General features: G+C 40.2%; 1 protein-coding gene across 1 annotated transcript in view; it reads left to right on the top strand.

Moving 5' to 3' along the window:
• The first annotated feature begins 15,039 nt into the window (after nucleotides 1-15,039).
• SULF1 (sulfatase 1) overlaps nucleotides 15,040-16,123 on the top strand; it is a 175,942-nt gene continuing 174,858 nt past the window's right edge. Inside the window, 1 exon segment of the mRNA XM_030304225.1 lies at nucleotides 15,040-15,368. The gene's annotated coding sequence lies outside the window, so the exon portion shown is untranslated.

The following is a 16,123-nucleotide window of genomic DNA, read 5'->3' as shown; positions in this document are numbered from 1 at the left end:
ATATATTTTTTGTCTTGCAAATCGACCCTAGAGATTCATTTTAACCTGACTTTATATGTGTGTAGCAGATTACTGTAAATCATCTATCTATTCATTAATGCAAAGTTCCTAAAGATTCTTTCATAATTTTTTTTTTTGTTTTTTAGAGAAAGATAGAGAGGGGGAGGGAGAGAAGAAGAGAGAGAGAGAGAATCTGAAGCAGGCTCCATATTTAGCATGGAACCCAATGCGGAACTCTACCCCCTGACCCTGGGATCATGACCTGAGCTGAAATGAGGGGTCAGTTGCTGAACCGAATGAGCCACCCAGGCACCCCTCTTTCATAATCTTATCACTACTTTTGTTCTAATTATTAGGCAGAGTGAAAAATATTACCCATAGTAGTTCAAAACAAAAACGCAAAAACCTCCTCAGAAACAAAAGAAGTCTCATCCCAATCGGCAGATAAATGCAAACATTGAGAAACAAAGAGCTAACTAGTTTTACGGTGACTTTTCTCAAGAAAACTTGGGAGGTGGTGGGGGGGCTGGTAAGGAACTCTGTGCCTGGTTCCCAGGTCTGATGTACTATTAACTCCTAATAACTGAGGAGGAGAGATCTCTGTCTTCTATGTCTACTGGCAACATGTGTAAAATTACTCATCCTTAAGAATCTTGCGGCTGGGTTTTCTGCCTAGCTGCTCTCCTGGATGAAGATCTGTAAATGTAGCAGCTCACAGAACCATGTAGGTAATTTCCTATTCCCAAAGCAAGGGGAAAGGAGGCATGGGGGGCTTCAAGTGCAGGATGTGTGTGTGCCTGATGTCAAAGGTATGGAAAGCTGGAATGAGACTACGGTTACTTGCACTTGAGGAACAGTTTTAATAGAAATTGTGGAAGATTTCAGCAAAGTGAAGAGAGATGAAGGAGAACCGATGTGGAGATGGCATTGGGTGGGTTTTACAAGGTGACTTTCTATGAACTGTCCAGGCGGGGTAAGCTCTGCTGTAAAGTTGGCTGCTTTGCGCATTTTCTGCCTCCAGTTTCAAACACAGTCCCAGTGCTGCCCAGAGACAAAGCTTTACTTTAGTAAGAGAAAGTTGTCCAGGCAAGGGACAGGTGGTAGGAGCGAGAAGGGAAATGGCTCTTCTGACAGAGATGAAAAAGTGAGCCACTCCTTCGTATTTTCTTTATTGTAAAATACACATAATGTAACATTTATTTATTTATTTATTTAACTTTATTTTAAGTTTATTTATTTTGAAAGAGAGAGAGAGAATGAGCAAGGGAGGAGCAGAGAGAGAGACAGACAGACAGAATCCCAAGCAGGCTCCACACTGTCAGTGCACAGCTCAATGCAGGGCTCAAACTCACAAACCTGTGAGATCATCACCTGAGCTGAAATCAAGAGTCAGATGCTTAACCGTCTGAGCCACCCAGGGGCCCCATAATGTAACATTTATCAAATGCACAATTCAGCGGCATCAAGTGTATATAAAATGCTATGCAATCCCATTGTTAGCCTGAGAAAAATTTCATCAGCCCAAAAGGAAATCCTGAGTGCGTTCAGCAGTCATTCCCCACTCTTCCTCCCCCAGCCCCTGGCATCACCAATCTGATTTCTAGCTTAGGGAAGCTTGTACATGAACATTCATAGCACTATTTGCAATAACCAAAAGCTAAAAGCAACCCAAAAGTCCATCAGCAGATGAATGGATAGACAAAATATGGCACATCCATACGACAGAATATTATTTAGCCATAAGAAAGAACAGAGTGCTGATACATGCTACCACACAGATGAACCTTGAAACATTGAACTTTCCATTTCTGCCCTTAGAAGAAATGAAGGCATCAGCAGGAGAGTGGCAGAATATCACACAAGGGTTCACAGACCTGGGTTCTGGGAAGGGTTTCTTCTCTGCTCTAAGGCGTCAATGAGCTAATCCATTTAATACCTTGCAACATTTCAAATGTTCCTGTCATAAAACTGAGTGAAGCAACCCTGCTTCCACGCTGGTTCATTTTAACAATTTGAATTGTTCTGGGGCACCTGGATGACTCAATAGGTTAAGCGTCCGACTTTGGCTCAGGTCATGATCTCCCAGCTCATGGGTTTGAATCCCACATTGGGCTCTGCGCTGACAGCTCAGAGCTTGGAGCCTGCTTTGGATTCTGTGTTCCCTCTCTCTCTGCCCTATGCCCACCCCGCTCGCATTCTGTCTCTCTCTCAAAAATAAATAATAAAAGCATTAAAATTTTTGTTTAAAATAATTTGAATTGTTCTTTTTAAATGCTTTAAAAATGCCTAAGAGCAAGCAGTGAATAATTTAGAGATTAGAGGGCATTGTGAAAAATAAGTCAAGAAGGATTGAATTGTCAAACAGCCTATCCTTCCTTCCTTCATTTTTATGACTCGCCTTCCTGTTCTACCTCTCCTCTCCTCCCTGCCCTTTCCCCACCCCACTCCCTCCTATAAGCCTCCCTTCCTGGGCTGCTTTGGACTCTGTATCTCCCTCTCTCTGCCCCTCCCCCCTCTCTCTCTGTCTCTCAAAAGTAAATAAACAAAACATTTTTTTTTAATAAATAAAGTATACCTTGAAGCACTGAAACATTCCCATTTCATGGATGGCAAAACCAAATCCCAGGCATGTGCAGTAACTCATCAGCATAGCTCAAACAACAGGTAGCAGAGCTGAACTAGAACATAGATTATTTGCTTCCCATATTAGTGTTTGTTTCCTTTTCATTATGCCCGATATCTATCGCTCCTAAATGGGGTAGTGCTCCTAATAGGGCAACATTTGAAAGATATCAAAGCAGCAGCATTATTCGCAATATTCTTCCTTCTGAGAAGCCCATTCCTGCCAATCTCAGGAGTGAGACAGCTGTCAAGGAACTGCCACTTGTTAATGGAAAGAACTTCAGAGAGGCCCCAGGGGGTAGGTGTCATGGGTATTCATTGCCATGTGCACTGAAGAGTGGGGAAACATTAGATACATCCCTGAGGTTACTGTCTCAATAAAGGAGACAACGATGCCTGCAGATCATTATGTTATTGCCTCATTAAGTATGATAACAGAAGTATGAATGAAGTAAGTAAGTACTGAAAAGAAAGCCAGGATTCTGTCTGTCTATGAGGTTAGAAAATATCCTCAGAAGTGACACCTGAGCAGGACTTTTCAGGGTAGACAGAAGTTCTACAGATCAGCAGAAGAGTGTATATGTTCTGGATATGTGCCTGCAGTATAACTTTTAGACCTCACTCCCAGCTCTTAGAGTCATGCTTACTGGAGAACAGCATTTGCTGCTCTCATTACAAGCTCCTGTCCAGGAGCATTATTCCAGTCTGTGCAAAAATTCCTGATCCTCTTAGTCCTTATCTGCTATTTCAAGGCAAGTGTTTGATATCAGCGCAGAATGAAGAAAGCCTCCAGGCCGGTAGCCACCTTATGCTGATTAGGTAAACACGCACACTTCTTCCAGATTCTGCAATGGTTTTCTGCTCTCCCGGCCTGGAATGTCTTTTTTTCTCCAATCATCAAGAACCCCCAAATCCAATCCAAGCGTCCGTACTACAACCGCATTCCCTCCTGCCAACTTAGACCTCTACCTCACCATGACACTTGACCTCTTGCCAATCCACTTGAATTCTGAGCCTTCTCCCATTAGTGAGACCTCAAACTATGATCTCTCTCTCTGACTCTGTTTCCCGTTTCCCTGCCAGCTCCTGCCTCATGAACCTACTTCATAAGCCTTCCTCCCCTCTTGACTCTTCCCATGAGTCCTTTTTTCCTCGACTGCATAGGACCTTGCTCTGCACTGGGTATCCACAAAGAAATCAAAATTCATATTTCTGATAGTATCTCCAAATTGATTACATTTACAGTCCCAGAAGTACTCTAAAAGGATTTTTTTTTTTTTGTCATTCAATTTAAATGTGTGTCCTCTTTTCGGCCTTTGCTCTCTGTTGTGTACTAGGAATTACTAATTTTTTTTAATATTTATGTTTTTAACTTTATTTTTTAAAATTTTTTAATGTTTATTATTTATTTTTGAGAGAGACAGAGCATGAGTGGGCAACAGGAAGAGAGAGAGGGAGACATAGAATCTGAAACAAGTTCCAGGCTCTGAGCTGTCAGCACAGAGCCCAATGTGGGGCTCAAACTCACAAACAGCAAGATCATGACCTGAGCTGAAGTTGGTCTCTTAACCGACTGAGCCACCCAGGTGTCCCCCAAAATATTTATTTTTGACAGAGAGAGAGCACCCACAAGCTGGGGAAGGGAAGAGAGAGAGGGAGACAGAGGATCTTAAGCAGCTCCACATTGAGAGTGGAGAGCCAAACATGGGGCTCGAACTCACGAACTGTGAGATCATGATGGCCTGAACCACAGTTGGATGCTTAACCGACTGACTCACCCAGGCACGCCTAGGAATTACTATTTTTGATACATCTTATAATCATAGAATGAGTTTTTTATATTTTATATATTGTGGGTTGCAAGCATAAAGTTTCAAATGGAAGCATATACCACGCTGAGTGTATACCACAAGGATGTATTAGGTGATGGCCGTCTCATTTTTTCTCATATGATGGACACTTTCCTTCAACTTTATATTTTTCTTCATAGTATTATCACTAGCAGGGGTCTGCTGAATTTGGTCCCCAAGAACCACTGAAGAGGCGAGTTCGAAAGAAGAAAAGAAAGACGAGAGAAGACATTTTTTCCCAATGATACAGTGTGGTTATCTTGGAGACAAGTGTCAGGGCCCAACTGATGTGTACTGTAACCACATTATGCAGTACTGAGGAATGTCGCTCCCTAGCTCGGTAAAAGGTCCGTTCTAGGCACAGCTTTGGAAGATGTGATTTGATGTCTTTCTTTCCTGCCAGCCCTCCCACACCACGCTCCCTGAAGCGCCCTCCCATGCAAGCTCTAATATCCTCTCGTGAGTTGGCAAATTTCTTCTCTGAAGAATAAAGGGCAGGAGGTTTTTGTTTTTAAAACCACACCTATTAAGCCAGATGAATCTCCATCAGAGGAATTTCAGATATGAGAGAGGTCAACACGGCTAAGAGTTTCTGTTAGGCTCAGTTCCCCTGAATTTCCACTTCATAACCCTCAGATTATACATACAGTTCCAAGGTTTTTGCAAGGATTCTCAGAGCTATCCAAGGTGAGATTTACAGTGCCTGGTATTGGGTGAGTTTTAGACACCAAATGTTGTTAGGTTAAAAATTGTCTAAACAATCTTCCTCCCCTCTTCCAGAAGACTGGGCTTCTATTTTTAGCTCAATATTATACTGAGTTCATTTTCAGGAGACTCAAACAGTATAGATAGAGCCTTGATGAGTTTTTAAATTTTTTTCCAGATCGACTGCCTGCCTTGCAGCCATGGCATACTTTGGGTTTAGTGTCTGATATTTATGATTACATAATACCGTAAATATCAGATAACAGTAGCATTTAAAGCAATAATAAAACACTTTAAGTGGCCCCTTTTAAAAACTACTGCTTTCCAGAGTAACAAAATGCAAATGCTTGGCTGACATTTCTGTTCTAAAAGCTGATGGAAGACAGAGATTTGGAACACTACCCTCTGCTAGCTTCTCTAGAGTGACATTGTGGCACTTTCTACTGTAGATGTCCTGTAGGGGGCATTACTCTAAAAACAGATTTCCCCTGAATTAACGTCTTTCAAATTTATTTAATTTTGAATTACCATCTCAAAAAAGTACTCTAAATTTATTCGAGTGATTTTTTGTGGAAAATATCTTTCTAATGACTTTAGAGCCGAGTGCTAAAATATCCATTGCCAAGTGCATGAAGCACTTTGAAAATCAAGGTTCTGATATATCTTCTCTAGGAAAAACTTAAAAAAAAAAAAGTCAATAAAGGAGTCTGTGATAAATGAAGTATTTCACTGAAGAGATATTTAAAACAAATGAGCACATTTAATCAATTTCCTAGGACTCAAACAGCCAGGTAATAAAAATGGAAGATCCCATACCATATCAAGTTTTCTTTTTTTAACATTTTAACAAACCATTTAAAAAACATTCCTGGGGTGGGGAGGGGAATGAAAACCTTAGATAGTCTTTTAAAAAAATGCTGGCACTCTTTACATTTACCCTTTGGCTATTTTTAAATTTAATTTCTAATCCCATAATTGAGTTCACAGTGGTTGCAACTATTATCAAACATCTTTCGGGGATTAGAACTCACTTTGGGTTCAAATGAAGCATCAGAAAATCATGTATGTTGTTGTCCTGAGAAAGTAATGCATGCCAATTAAAATTCCCCTGGGATTAATGAAAAGAGTAGAAAATGATTTATTAAAAATGGTATTTTATGACTGCCATGGGGATTACTTACCATATTTAAAAAAAAAAATCAAATGTATATCACTATTAGGCCCTGCAAAAGATACAGAGGCTTAGAAGAATGAAAGCTGACCAGGAATCTGGTACAGGGAAGGCAATTGAACACAGTGCCACAACTCTATTTAATGTAACCTGAACACTTTCTGGGTCCTAAGTGCCCCCATGTGCTTGGGTTGGAGAAGTGGGGGGTCTCAGATCCTTCCCCCTGGATGTAAGAGACAGATTTCATTGTAAGAAAGTTCTTCTTTATGGGTGATTTGTGTCTCTCATTTCAGAGCAAAAATGGCGAGTTGTTTCTATCATTTAGAGAAAACCTCTCCTTGTAGAAGGTATCCTTATACTTTTTAGACACACACATAAACATGGTGTCTGGATGCGGGGGGTGTCTGGGTGGCTCAGTCTATTAAGCACCAGACTTTTGATCTCAGCTCAGGTCATAATCTCGCAGTTCCTGAGTTCAAGCCCCGCATCCGTTCTCTGCTGTCAGCACAGAGCTCGCTTCGGGTCCTCTGTCCCCTCCTCTGTCTGCTCTGCCCCCCTTTCTTGCTCAAAAATAAATAAACATTAAAAAAAAAAGTGAGGTCAGGGCACCTGTAGCAAAGTGAGAGAGACTTTTGATGAATGACTTTACCACCTCAAAATTCTCATAAATAGGAACTAGGGAGTTGAAACAAGAACAAATTCATTACTGATATAAATTCTAAAGGTGGGAGTCCAAATCCAGAATCTACTTCTTACTGAATGTTTGACCTTGAGCAGAGCACTTTATATTTCTAAACTTCCCCTTGTCTGTAAAATATAGATAATAGTAGCTTCCTTACTGGAGTATTGTGATGGTGAATTAAGTTAACCATGGTGAATATATTAAAAGCCTACCTAACAGTGAATGTTCTAAGACTATTAGCCATTATTATTTTTATTATGGTAAGAATTTAGAAGAAGGAACAGTCCTTTTTACAAGATAGTTTGGGGGTGGGGGAAGGGAAGGCAAGACTAAAGAGCATTATCTTTAAATTAAAAGATATGTCTGTTCTTTCAAGGTTTACCAAGAGAATTTAAATAAATTTTTTAAATAAAATACAAAAAAAATTAATTAATTCTATTTGTTTTCAAAATAAATAAGAATTATGGTAATAAACCTTTAAAGTGTTAGAAGCAGTTAAGCATTAATTAGAACAAGAAATAAACAATTTCAACTTTAGTTTGTAGGATTTATACATTCAAAATCAAATCCTTTGTTACACTAAAAACCAGAAAGAGCTATTTAGCCTATGAAAGAGTTAACACTGATTTAGAGGTGTCCTATTTTTTTTTAAAAGAGATTTGTCGGAAGATGCTTGACAAATCTGCCTCTAAAATCAACTGCAAAAATATTGTGACTGCTCTTTCCACAGTTTTCCTAGGCAACTTAGCTGATGCAAAAGAAATTGTGGTTGTCAAAATAATAAGCAAACCACATTTTACAATCATCAAGAGAAAAAAGGAAGTGGAGTTTTCTATTTTGTACAGTTGTGCATGTCCTAGTGTCTGATGAATCAGAAAGACTAGCATAAGGAGAGGTTAAGAACGTCAATTTGTTGATTATCTTTCTTAAACAATCTAACAAAATCCAAGCTTTTATTTAGCTTGTAGAAATTACATCGGTCCATTGAGTAAGCAACTGAAGATTGCTGCTCATTAAAAGAACTATATGTTCATGGAAATGAACATTTTTTTTATTAACATCTGTAAGCTCTGGTTTCTTGGTAAAGACTATAATGGTAATGAATGTGCAGCTGTTTTCCATCTGTTACTTAGAAATTTTTACCCGAGTACTTACTTCCCGGTAGTGTTAAGTGAGTACTAGAACACGATTACCTTCCTTACAATGAGGGAGGACAGTGTGTCAAGGGACTATACTCTGCTTTTGAACAGTTATGGACTCCACAGGTCAGTTATGCAGTCAGAAGTAAGGGCCTCCGTGCTAACAGCTTAATCTCCTCAAACAAGCTGAGCTGCGTTGTTCAAGAAGCTGCACCTGTAAATTCTAGCAAGACAAGCAATCCAGTAGCATTGGAAATAGATTGGAAGATCTATTATGTAAATGCACTGTGCTAAGTTCTAGACAGAAAGGATGCAAAAATGAATATGACAAGTTTCTGTTCCCAAAGAGTTTACGGTTTTAAAATGGATTGGCTTGGGGTCCTGAAAGAAGGAAACCGGTCCCCTTTTTTTCACTAACGTTTTTTAATGATATTACTTGTGCGCTCTGTATCCATGTTTCTATCGTCTTCTGTTGTTTTGGTTCAGTGATTATTTTTTGCCACTATTTTTTTTCTTTTGTAAACTTATCTATGACTTACCTTTACATTTTAAGTTTTTAAGTAAATATCAGGAGAAGAATGAACTCAGGATCCTGATTGAAAGCCAATACAGTAAAACTTTGGATTGCAAGAATCTTGTTCTGTGAGTGTTCTGCAAGACGAGCAAACATTTCTAATAAATTTTAACTTGAGAAACCAGAGATGTCTTGCAATGTGAGTAGTGTGTGACACAGAATGCCACATCATCACAACTGAGCCAATGGTTCTTCTCTCTCTCTCTCTCTCTCTCTCTCTCTCTCCCTTGCTGTGGGATTGTGGGTGATCCTCTCCCATGCTCAGATGCTCTGTCTCAGGCAGCGGTGTTTGGCAGAAATCAGTGATCTTTCAAAACGTTGGAAGGTGCCCAGTGATCTTCCAAAACTGGCATTAGTGTATGTTTTGTCACTTGAAAGCACCTATGGACAGCCCTTTGCTTTTCCATACAAGAGAAAGCTTAGGAATGTTTCCTTCATACTAGGTCAGGCTGCCTGCAGATATAGGCCCTTTCCTCTGCTGCCTTATTGCCAGTTACATTAAATACAGTAGATGACAAGAGTTTATTAATACTGTATTGTAGTCAACATCCATGTGAGTATATACGATGGCCCCCATGCAGAAAAAGATTCCATTGAGCCAATAGATAGCAGTGATTCTGTTAGTGACAGTGAAAGTCGTCCTACACGATACCCCTCCTTTCTCTTGTCTCCCTCACAATAGCCAGAAAAGTTTTCAAAAGTAAGTGCTGGTTAATTTGTTTATTTTTCTCTTTATTTTGTATTTTCTTTATTACTTTGTATTATATTACAGTACTGTAATCATTTTTATATGAATATTCTAGGGTTGTGGAACGAATCATCTGAGCTTCTGTTATTTCTCATGGGGAAATTCTCTTTGATATACAAGTGCTTTGGATCACAAGCATGTTTCGGGAACAAATTATGCTCGCAGACCAAGGTTTTACGGTCCCTCTTCATTAATTTCCTAGACATTAGGCAAATAACAGGGACATAGGGACTGCCGTATGGCCCTAGTTAGGAAAATTCTCAGTTCGGGGTCTGATGTCCATTTCTTTCAAAATTAATATAACGTGAATCTCACTCAGATATTCCCAAGTTTTTAATCTTATATATTGAAAAAAAAATACATGGAAGTAATAAAGTTAGATGATATGTGCCCTGGATCTAGCCCACTTTTTACAATAAAGCAGGGCCACAAGAAAAATTATATTATCCAATAATTGTTAAGAAGAGCTGTGCTGCGTTTACAGTTAGATTTGCCTGACATTTCTCAGCTAAGCCACTATAGTGGCTTAAAGAAGAAATGCTGCATGGACAAAGATATTTTATGCTTCTGAACTCACAGCAACTTGTCAAATTCTGTAATGCAACACCAATGAAACATAATCACTCCAGTTTAAGAGAATCTTTGCAGTTCTTAATTTTGTTCCTAATAAAAGTGCATGTTGCTATTGAGAGAAAAATACACAATCTGATAGATTGAATCTTGGGGTTCATTCCCTGTCCACCAATGACTTGGACATTAGCCTGATCCTCCCTGAGCTTCACTTTTCTCATGTCTATCCCTGCTTCCAGTTTTCTACCTTTTTTCCCTGCTACATACCTTAACTCAGGAATGTTCATATTACGAATGAAAGATCATTATTTGACTCATTGGGTTTAGGATAAACTCCACCTGAAACACCCTCCACCCTTTCTTCCAGATTTTTATTGCTGAAAGTCATTTTCTTCTCACTCGATACCCATACTTCCTAATATTATGTCTCCTAAACTTATTTATCTGTTCAAATGAGGACTAATACCCAATACTCAAGTACCAATTTCTACAAGATGGGTTTAAAAGAGATTTGTAAAAATGTTTTGCATCCTGTCTGCATTTATCATTGAATCCACTCCATTTCACCAAATTATCCCATTTGAGGGTTACTGTTTTGTCCTAAATGGTTTAGCGCCTCATTTCAGCCTCCCCAAATGATTTGCAGGGTAGCTACATATCCCTTTTCGGCATAGGCAGGCTTGTGCTTCCGGGAGAGAACTTCCCCTCAGTGATGAAACCATTTGTCTGGCATGAAAGCTACCACTAGCTCCAGTGCCACCTCTGATATAGCTGTGCAGTCGTTGAAAACATGAGCAACTTGGATGCTTGTTGCGTAGCACGTGACTTCATTTAACAAGCAACCGTGTCTTCTCTCTTTCTGAGAGTGATTTGGTTCAATGTGACTAAAGGCAGTGAAGTATAGTTGAAGAAGAGTAAGTCACCGTCTGAAGCTGGGTAGCCCTGAGTGCAGGATGTTCCAAATTATAAGATTTATTTTGCATCTACAGACACTTCATATGATATGAATAGTAATGGGCTAGTTGTCACATACATATTGCTAGCACGGTGGGCCTTTAGATGACATTTGTCATTTGCTTCAAAGGAAAAAACCCAAGGCAGTGTTACCGTCAAAGAAAGGGGGCTTCACAGATTCACACATCCCATCAGATTAAGCATTGGTGATCAGAACTTTTTCCTTTCTGATACTTACAGATGACCTCAAAGCCAACTTCAGAAACCATTTTAAGAATAAAACATTTCACCAGCATCGGGGAATCTTATTCTTTCAGTCATTATTTGTACACCAAAATAGGTGCTGGGAAGATGATGGTTAGCAGAGGTAATAGGAAAAAAAAGAGATCCAATGGTAGCTACCCTTTTGACTTTCTCTTACAGAGATTATACCTGGCCGTCACAGAAGACTGGCTCCTCAGCTGGAGGCTTCCCAATTCTTATGGTTTACCTCAGCATAATACAGAATTCAAGTTATGTCCAAAGAAGTAAAATCAGCACAAAGTACGTGAGCTTATGACTTTCCGCGTTCTCGCAATTCCAAGTGTTTGCTGATAGCTCTCCCCCCACCCCCCATCAGATTCCTCTGTGGTCACACTAACCTCTGGGGACTCCAACAGCATCGCTTGCTCCCAGCCCCGTGGCACAGGGCAGCCTGTGACAGCCAGGATGCCTCAGGACCCAGTTACCTTTCTTCCCGCCAAGTGACTGGAGCCGCCGGCCCTCTCAGCCCCACTGATGATTTGTTTACTATGCTTCTGTTGGGATTCTTGGCCAACTGGCAGCACCAGGGGGAAAAGCACCGTGGTGTCTTAAGTGCACTAAATCTTCGTATTAGCCCCCTGGCTTGGTAAACCTTTCTGTTGGCTTTGTTTTCTTTTCTTCAAGCATGACAAACAAGTGGTTTTTCTTTTTCACTTTAATGATTCTTTAAACAAAAAGGGGTAGTTTAGGCCTTTCTCTGAGGCTGATAGGTGTTTCTGTTTAATGAGGTTTTTATTATACTGTATTGGCTTCCCTGAAAAGAAATTACAAGCAGCAAACAGCTGATAATAGAACAAGGCTGGAAGAAACAATAACCAAGAGGGGGAAAAATTAGTGTGGCGGTGGATGCACACGTTGTAGCTCGGGGACCAAATGCCATTTCCATCCTCCCGTGGCCACCACTGTACTGGTCATAAAGTGATGTGGGCACTCGTGTGCCGGTGATGTGTGCACGAGAGATATGAATATAGATATAGACCCAGCTAAACTGCCATCTGTGGAGGAAGAAGGGTGGCGAGCTCAGTCTAGACAAAGATGAGTGGAGCTCCGAGTGCGGGTTTACAAGGGCTGGTCGGTTACCATGGAAACTAATTGGAGCTAATAAGTAAAGGGACATTTTAACTGTGGGAACAGAATAGGAGGGGCTATTTTTCAATATCACCGTTACCTACAATTAATCTCTCATTTTAGGAGTGTCCTGACTTAATTCTTACGAGGAAGCCAATCGCCCTGCACACAACCTCACCCTGATCAACATCACATTCAAATGCTGACTGTCATCTTCCAGAATGTGCCATATTTTAGGTTTAGATCTTTCAAAACAGAATCAATTTCACTTTTTTTTTTCCTTAAAAAATAAACTGTTTGCAGATGGCAAGGAGAAAGGAAGAGAGGTAATGGAAAATTCTTAACTTCTAAACTGACGCTCTGCTGAGCACTGAACCGGGCTAGAGGGAGAGGGAAGCTGGGACCTTATCCTACAGCACCGGCTTCAGGTTTTTGTTTGAGTTGATTTTCTTTAACAAAAGCATTTCAGAGCATCAACCAAAGAAAAATGTGTCCTTGTAGACTCATGTTATGATACTTGTGAAAGGTGATGTTTACGGACACTGCACAGAGCAGGAATTAGGTTCATAGCAAATGAGCAGGAGTGATGGCTCAACTTGTATTTTCTTATTTGGCAGCAAGTTTCAAGTAGTATAAATAGCTGAAGTTATCAATAAAAGGGAAATAGTGGCTGGGAATTAATGAAAAGATTTACAATCAAGAACAGAATAAAAATGTTTGTGTTAAAAGGCACTTTCAACAATAATGTGGGTCAGAGCCAGGATCACTTGGGAATGTCTTACAGAAGGTGTGTTACAAGCACAGGGTTGATAAAACATGATTCAACACCTTTATAGTTTCTTAGGTTTTACTTTTGTAACTCAATTACAGTTTAAGAGAATGCAAACTACCTTAATAATGTCTCCAGGGCCTTCAAAATCTATGCAGTGGAGGTAATCCAGATTTTCAGACATGAGTCTGGGTGGATTAACCAAAAGAAAAAAAAAATTTTAATGAAAAAAATTGCCTCGCAATAATTGCCACTGTTAAAATTTTTATGGTGCCCAAGGGAAGTCTTAGCCCTGTGGTGCCACTTGCCATTGTTGAAGTCTTCTGTGTTGATTATGTATCTGGATTTAGCTGATTAGGAGTAGTGGTTTAGTACATATAGTATATATTGTGAAACACACACCTCATAATCACTTCTGTGAAGAAATTAAGCAAATGAATCAGAACTCCGACCTCTAATTCTTTTTTTTCCCCTCATCTTTTCTACAGCCCAGTTACAGAAAAAAAAAAAAAAAATCACAATCTGAAAATTATAGTTCTTAATTCTGTACTTCAAAACATTTCACCAAGAGCAATTTTTAAGTATCTTAATATAATATCACATTAAAAACTCCTGGAAAAAAACAAGCCAGTCAAGTCAATTTTGCTAGTTATTGAAATAATTCTCTTTGCGATGCTGGCGTTCCAAACGCGAGATAGCCAGTTGTAGTCTAGATTTTAATGCTTTGGGTAAGTGTAAAGTTTGTTGTTTTGTTTTGTTTTGGTTTGGTTTTTTGTCTGGTTTTTATGCCAGCACACCCATCCCTGTTCAAAGAAATTCAAAAGGTGCAATATTTAAAATGTTGGCTCCCCACAGACACTGTCAGGGAGTTGCTAATATTTCAAACTCCTATTTTCCTTTTCAGATTATCAAAATTCCTTAGAAGTCTGATGGCATATTTTAAATGGTGAGATTTGTAGCAATTAATTTATTGCCAGATATGTCCTTAAAGCACTGTAACAAGTATAGCCATTTTCTGGTTCAGACTGCTATCAAAGTAATTAGGTCTGTAAAAACAGTTCAGAGAACTCAAAAAAAAAAAAAAAAAAAAAAAAAGGAAAGAAAAAAGAAAGAGAAAAAAGAAAAGAAAGTAAGAAAGAAATGCACATAAGAAAGAGACATTGAAATGACCAAAAATTGAAAACATTTCAAAGCAAAATTGTTAATGAGCTGCTTGAGCTATATGGACATTATAAGTGCAATTAACTAGAAGCCAATAAAAATAATCAATGACAGAGTGCAGCCCTCTAGTACCAAGTGCTTTTACAAAGAGATGTCTGTGAAAGCAGCAAGTGATTAAAAAAGCCACCTTCATCTATGGGGGTGCGTGCTATTTTACATGAGTAGAAACTAAAATGATTTTCGTGGACTATTTCTGAAGTTCAGCCCGTGGCAAACGGTGAAGAGCCGTACGTGGGAATAGACAAGTTTCTGCTCTTAGCCCTGTGCCCCCACCCCTTTTCTCCCTGGAATGTTGGAGGCAGCCATGATCTAATCAAAGGAAGGTAGGAGTTTAGATCTCAAAATGCAGATGTCACATTTCAGTGCAAACTGCTCCTACATTAACACTTTATCAGTATGGCAGGATGAATCTTTTCTCTCCTGGGGGTGGTGGTGGTGCGTGCGGGGAGGGTGCCTCACTGAGAAGATTGCCCTCACTAGGTTGGCCAGGAAAAGATTTTTAGTGTTTCAGTGCACCCCCGGGAGGGTCCCAGTAGTCCCCGGGGGAGCACAAGGAGTTGTGAAAAGTAACGCACAACTGGCCACCAGAATAATTCATTCCCTCCACCTTCTCTTTAGCACCTCCCACTCCTCCCCTCTTTATAGCCGTCCTTTCTCTCTGAAATCTCAGGTTACTTGACTGGGAGTTCTCAGACCTCCAGTTTCAGTCCTGCCCTCAGCCTCCAGTCGGTGAGAGACACCCAGCCCCAGCAATTGGATTGGGCAGCCCGTCTTGACACACCACCGTGCTGAGTGCTTGAGGACGTGTTTCACCAGATGGTTGGGGTTAGTGTGTGTCATCACATTCGAGTGGGGATTAGGAGCAGGGAGGCTGTCTTGCTGGAGCTGTGTGGTCTTCTCCAAGTGAGAGTTGCGGGCAAGAGAGCTACTTTGCCTTTGGAAGCAGAGGAGGAATTCATTTGCTGCAGCCACAAGAAAGGCAGTTTTTTCAGGTAAAGTAAAAGACATTGAATGCTTCTCTCCCTCCCTCCCTCCCTCCCTCTCTCTCTCTCTCTCCCTCTCTCTCTGAACATAGTTTTGAATGGAATGCTAGCACAGCACACTTGTCAAAGCCAGTTGTTGCTCTCCTATCAATGCTGCTATTGTACGGTGGACAGATAACAGTGAGGAGCTGGGTGCTTGGCTGTCTTTATAGAGCGAACACTCCCCATGCCTTGCTCTTGAAGGTGTAGCTGAGAAAACGCCTTCTGGAGCGGCATTCGTACTCTCTAATGCCCTCCTTACCTACCCGAAGCGGGAGCTACGGATTGTTCATAAAGGACGCGTCAGGCCGAGAGAGCATTTATTTTAGCTTTCAGAATTAAAATTCACTTTCGAACTGTTGCATTTTACGCCTCACTTTATAAAGCTCCCCGTAAGAGTCTATTACTGAGTTGCCGGCAGAGGTGGAAATGCTTCCTTGCCCGATTTTTAAAACGTGCATTATGTCTGATTTATGACGGACCCAAGTGTTTTTAACACAATTTGGCAACTGAAAACTCCTTGAGAGAAGAGGCTGCCCTCTGAGCAGCTGATAGATCGGCTTTAAAACAGAAATGCTCAGAGCTGGAAGAAAAGCAGAAAAGGAGGAAGTAGGAAAATGCTCTTTAAACGGAGTTTATCCCTCTTGCAGCTGCAGGGAAGCAGATGGAGGGAATTCATTTGCAGATCTGTTTGTGAAAGTTTTACAAGTCATTGAAAACTAAAG

Source organism: Lynx canadensis, chromosome F2 (genome assembly GCF_007474595.2).
Source record: "Lynx canadensis isolate LIC74 chromosome F2, mLynCan4.pri.v2, whole genome shotgun sequence".
Classification (NCBI taxonomy): domain Eukaryota; kingdom Metazoa; phylum Chordata; class Mammalia; order Carnivora; family Felidae; genus Lynx; species Lynx canadensis.
The sequence above is the reverse complement of the archived record's forward strand: the minus strand, read 5'-3'. Positions and strand labels throughout refer to the sequence as shown.